Source organism: Bidens hawaiensis, unplaced genomic scaffold (genome assembly GCF_021521415.1).
Source record: "Bidens hawaiensis isolate Kalapana, Puna unplaced genomic scaffold, B.hawaiensis_p1.1 tig00028046_1, whole genome shotgun sequence".
NCBI classification, from domain to species: Eukaryota; Viridiplantae; Streptophyta; class Magnoliopsida; order Asterales; family Asteraceae; genus Bidens; species Bidens hawaiensis.
Genome location: NW_027494558.1, coordinates 42,259 through 48,821, shown reverse-complemented (window position 1 = coordinate 48,821; position 6,563 = coordinate 42,259). Strand labels below are relative to the sequence as shown.

Here is a 6,563-nt window from a genome sequence, read left to right as displayed (position 1 = left end):
TGGCAAAAATGAGTCTAATACCAGCATTTGATATGAAAAATAATAAATGTCACACATGTCAGTTAATTAAAATGACTAGAAAACCTTTTAAAAGTTTAAAAGGGGACTCTCGGGTACTAGAACTCGTTCATTTTGATTTATGTTGTTACCATAACGCACAATCACTAGGAAATGTACTCATGTTTATCAATGATGCAACTATATTGCTAAATTTATTTTTTATATGCTAAATATGAGTGTCTTGATAAATGTTTAATACATAAACAAGGGGTTGAACTATTTCATAATCATCTGATTAAACCCTCAGAATAGATACGGAAGACGTTATTATGATCCGGTATATTTTCCAGTCCACCGGTATAACACATTAGACCACAACACTGTATGCACCACAACAAAATTGTGTTGCGGAAAGGAAAATAGAACTTTAAAGGAAATAGTTATTTCCTTGTTATCTCACTCGGGTTTGAGTAACGGATTCTGTGGAGACGCTATGCTAACTGCGTGTTATTTATAGAACTCCCAATGAGAATAGTGAAATAACTCCGTATGAGTTGTTGAAGAAAAGATCTCCAAATCTGCATTATCTTAGAGTTTGGAGATGTAGGGTAGTTGTAAGCCATACTACTATAAAATAAAAGATCTAGGTGAGAAAGGTATAGATTGCATATTTATTGGATATGCCAAGAACTCAAAAGCATATAGGTTTTATGTAATGGAACCAAATGATTCGGTGTCCATTAACACTATTAATGAGTCTAAAGATGCTATATTTGATAAGGACAGATTTACCTCAATACCTCGGCCTACTATATGGACCAACACTCATGGAGTAGGACCAATGAATCTACTGATAATGCAGTTGTTCTTTCTAAGCCTAGGGAAAGTACTAGAGCTAGAAAGATAAAGTATTTTGAAGATGACTTTCAACTATATTTAGTAGAAGGCTCAAAGGATGAAATTGAATGTCAATATCAATATTGCTTCAATGTGGAGGAAGATCCAAAGTCTTTCGGTTAAGCTAGCTTCAAGAGATGCAAATTACTGGAAATAAGCTGTGCAAGATGAGATTGATTACATCATGTACAACAAAACTTAGAAACTTGCCTCCATGTTGTAAACCATTAGAGTTCATACTAAATATTTAAAGATCGAGATGCTTGATTTGTGTTGAAACGCTTGGGTTTGTTGGCTCGTCAAGACTTCATCGGGCACAGCCTCAACGGGAAATGAGGCGTACATGCCTAGTCATGCTTGCACGACGAACGCACCGTTGTTAGCGTGCTGTTTCCACTCGCTTGATGGGGCCAAGGCAAGACGAAACCAACAGACCCTGATCATAAGCGGACCGATTAGCTGGCCTTCGGGCGTCACATGGAGTCTGAGAAGAAATCCGTGACACAAAGCTCTAATACCGCTTGTTAGGAATAAAGTGGTGTATCAGAATAACACACCAACGAGCACACATGATTTCACATAGTAAATAGAAAGTAGAAAAACACTATAAACGACACAACAATAAGCGGAGGATCTGCATCCACGGGCTGTAACTACCTTATTTCAATGATTATATATCAAGTTTATAATTACATAGCGAGGGTATATAGAAATATAAAACTAGGTTAAAAGCTTAACTAACAAGAAACAATAACTGGCCCGAGCCCTTGTTCTCCTTGTAACCAACTTGAGCATAAGCCCAAAACCTTGACAACAGTCCCTGCGACACCAAAAATCTTAATTATATATATATTTATATATAGATAATGTGTAAACATGGAATTGCGGTTCATCGCCTTTTTATAAATAACAATTTTAGAGAAAAACTTGCTCATCGTCACACTTTAGTTGCCTCTGGAGATCTTAAATGCCGGAATTATCACACATGGGGGTGGTTAAAGCTGCACAAAAGCGGCGGCCTTTATTGTAGAGATTTAGAAGCATCATGTAGATCCAAGAGTAGACACGGAATCATATTGGAGATAAGAGTGCAACGAAATGTGTGACGATTCTTCTTAAGTGGAGAAGATAAAAGATGGAATCATACTTGAATTAATATTCACATGGTTTATGGAAACTTATAGGATAATATTGGATGAAGTGGTTCGTCATATTTACACCGTATGTGCAGAAAACTAGAAGGGGTGGGGGATGTGATGAATAGGTTTTCTTAAGGTTAGTTTTGTTTAAATGAGTTAATGACTTTGTTAAACTCTTTTCACAACATGAAAATGGAAATGCAAATAAGTAAAGAGTTTAGGGGATTTAGATGACACAACCAAATGTTAACTAATCCACTCTAGTCATAAGCCCGCTCTTCCGATCGAGAGTTTTCTTCACTATCATATCCTTAATAAATGGTATGGATCACCAGTATAATCGTCATACTCTTCATAGGAACTATTCACATTCTTCAACGCACTATCTCAATATAGTGTGCCGATACAATTCTTATACTTGTTCATTATCTCAAAATAGTGAACTTACACTATGTTAAGATATTGTAATCTCTTCAACAATGATAAACCCTATGTCAAGATAAAGTTTCAACCCAATACAATAACATTATATCAAGATATTGTTCCCATATTAAATCAAAATGATGATAACTCACTAATCACTATAACTAATCACTATAACAGTCTCCAGTGATGACCCCTCAAACTACAAGTAATAATATGTGATACGTAGCTTAGTTCTTCCTTTTGCTTTGATCTTCATCTCTTGTCTTGTTCTATTAATTTAAGCTTGAATTCTTCTTGAACTATGAAAGAGAGGATCTTTGAATGTATATGTATAAGTTTCATAGCAAAGGGGTGAGGAACAAGAATGCGCAAGTCCTTTATTTATCGTCAGCTCAAGATGTTATTGCAACTTGTGAGTCTATGTTCGATCCCGCGGTCGATCCAATCGATCATGGACGTCCAATCCACATCTGACTTTATTGAACGCTTTATAAATATTGTCTTGTTTTTTCACTTTGGATTGCAAGATCTTCACATGTGGGAAAGTGTTCTTCCATTGATTTCGATTTATTTAACTAAGGTTTGCATCAAAATGGTTTATGAACTTCTATTTATTTATTAAAAATCTGTAAGCGTGACATCTTGGATTATTCTTAACCTTTGCATGTTAAGATTAAGTCTTCGTAGTTAAAATTTCAATAAGTATTCTAAGTTCAAATAGTATATATTTGAATATATTTTTTAAATAAGTTTATAAACTTTTCTCACATTTCTATAAAAATAACCATTATTTTATATAATAAAGTTGCTCTAATCTTCAATTTGTAATCTCATCAACTTCATTCTTTTATTTTAATCTCATCAACTTCATTCTTTAATTTAGGTTTTTTATTAAATACTTTGTTGATTTAACCATACTTGTTTAATGGCTAATGATGATTATTAAAACAAATTGGACAAATAACGAAAATGACTAAACCATATGATAAAAATAGCAATTCACCCTACATGAAAATCAAAATAACCATTCCTAGCATAACCATTGACTTTGAAATATATTCCAAAATCTTTTTATGGGTATGTTTGGCAAGAAACTTTTAGGAGTTTCTAGCTTTTAAGAAAAGAGCTCATACTTAATTAAAAGTTCTGTCTGATTTAAGGAGCTTGAAACTTTTAGGTCATGAGAAAAAACTTAAAACTTAAAGCTTCTACTAATAGCGTTTAGAAAGGGCTACAAACTTTTAATATTTTAATTTACTTAAATAACATTCTAAAATAAATATATTGCCAAATATCTAAATATATCTAAAAAGCTATAGTTATGAGCTTCCAACTACAACTAATAGCTAGTTTTGTCAAACATATCCCTCAGATGATATGATCCAAACGAAATGAGGGGTAATAAGTAGATCATTGACTTTTATTCATCTCACTTTATAGTTTGAAATCACGGTGATTTAATAAAATAACATATAAAAAATGTATGGGTGTTTTTTTTTGGTCTTTCCAACAATTCGATGGAATGTTAAGAAAACCTTCTGGTATGGCAGGAATCCTATGTAGAATCCATTATATGAAGGAAAGTTTTGCAATTTAAATTTCTTAATCCACTAACCAAACACAAAATTTGAATACAAATAGTTTTCGAATTTCAATTCCGCCAATTCCATAAACCAGACAGATTCTTTTGTAATAAAAGGTTGTTAATATATAAACAAGTGTCTAAACATCAATCATATTCACAAACAGACATGCCAACAAGAAACACAATATGAATGCAATACGACTAAATTTGCATGTCGTATTCAAGTTTAAAATTTAAACTAGATAAAATAATATGAAATAATAATAACCATTAATAAAAAAACAAAACTTAAAATTCAAACCAGAAATTTGCACATCACTGAAAAGTGAAAACTAAACCATGAAAGCATAAATTAAATCAGCTAAAATGCAACCAAAACAATTCAATCTTAAAACCAACCATTAAACAATTTCAAACTTAATTGGTGACCTCCATGATAGCACGGACAAGATCCCCCTCGCAAGCCTTCAAAGCCTTCACAGCTTTCACCCTCGATACACCAGCCTGTGTCATAACCAACTCGATGTCCTTTGGCTCAACACCAGTCTCATCAACCTCCTCCTCCTCCTCCTCTTCTTCTTCTTCTTCTTCTTCATCTGCCTTGGCAGTTGCAACATCACCAACATCCGCTTTGGCCATAATTGAACTCATATCGGGCATCCTAAAACGTTGCGCGGCTTGATTTTGCAAAAGATCGTCCATCTTTGCCTCCCCGAATATTATATAGGTTTCAGAATTGGAGCTTTTGTACACATCAGGTTTCGAGATGGAAAACACCATCTGCTGCATCATAATCATATCATATATATTTAAATTAATCACAGTAATAGCAAACCGAACTAACTGAACCCAACCCAAAACAGTTGGCTGAATGGATTATAACTTTAAATTTGTTCGTAAGCCTTTTTTTCATCTAAATATTTTCAAGCATAAACAGAAAAACCAAAACCAAACGAGAAAACTGAATTAATAGTTACCTCTTTTGTTTTCTTGATGGTGACTCTACTAACGCCAACAACCGCCTTCATCCCGAGCTTCAACATGGCCTTACGATTCTTCTTCTCACTTCTGCTCATTATAGAATTATCAGGCCCACCTGCAACCACGATAAACAATATCAATCTACGCTATCTAAGACAAATCAATCATTCATAAAATTCTTTTAAAAATAAATACTAACGAGCTATTTCACCGCCTTCTTCTTTGTCATCTTCATCGTCATCTATTTGATCATCTTCGACTTTAACGTCCTCAATGATTGGGTCGTCTTCATGCTGGTTTTCGATTTCTTCAACGACGGCAGGCATACTTGATTGATGATACGTGCGTCAAAAGATCGATTATTGTATTGTATGGATAATAATATTATTAATTTTAAATAGAGTTATGTTAGGGTTATTAGGTTATTGTGGTTTTTATATGGGCCGGGCCTATCCCGGTTTATTATAATAGTTTGTTACACACGTTAAGATAAGATTATTGGTTTCAAACTTTTATAAATTACATTATTAGTAAATTATTAAATCAATAGTAAAATATCGACTTTGGTTGTTTTTAAACAATACGGAAAGGACGTCCTACAAAATCTATATAACAAATACACTAAATTCCAAAAAAAAAATTAAAATTTATTTCTACAAAATATAATATTGTTATATTAGGATAGTACCCGTGTTACACATGAGTTGAAAGTAGATAAATAACAAAATCAATATAGCAAATCATAAAATTTTATAAATAGACAACCACATATTAACATTATGATGGCCTAAACAAAATATTCGAAAGTAACATTGTCAAATAAAAAGTTAAATGTTACACATACTTGTCTATATTAGCAAAGTTATGAAAATATTTAAATCGTATTATCCGAGTATGAACTTCAAAAATTTTCGTCCAAAAACAAATGCATTTTGTTATAGAACCTGAAATACAAAACAAACCATGCAACCTGATTAATTAAGTATTAAACTAAAATGTTAATGTATTTCATAATGAGTTTATGTTAACATTAATATCGAAGATTATGCAAAACTAAAAACAAAATGTGTGAATGGAATAATTACCATATATATAGACAATCATAAAATTTCACAAGAAAACATTTAGAAAATCATAAAATTTAACATAACTTTATAACCACAATCTTAGATATTCATATGCTTTTTAAAAAAAAATGCAACAAACTGATTATCAAAATCATCATAATATTTTTCACTGCCATATTAAACAAACACACATAATAAACATAACTAGTAATCAAACTATTGATCATTCGTATTGTCTTAATACGAGCTTAAACTAAGACAAACTAAATATACACATAAAAAGGAGAGACCAAAAGAAAATCTAAACATGTTGGACTCAAATTTTCTAACCATCAGCTTCTTCAAAATTTCACAAAAAAAAAAAAAAACAACAAATTACCTTCACAACTTGACAAACAAAATAAATGATTATAGATGTTTATTATATGTTTTTGGAAGTTTCTAGTTATGAACTAAACTAATAAACAC

At 32.1% G+C, this 6,563-nt stretch overlaps 1 pseudogene; it reads right to left on the bottom strand.

The window, feature by feature from the left end:
* Positions 1–4,464: 4,464 nt before the first annotated feature.
* On the bottom strand, positions 4,465–5,354 carry LOC143576284 (nascent polypeptide-associated complex subunit alpha-like protein 4 pseudogene; annotated as a pseudogene).
* Positions 5,355–6,563: the final 1,209 nt, after the last annotated feature.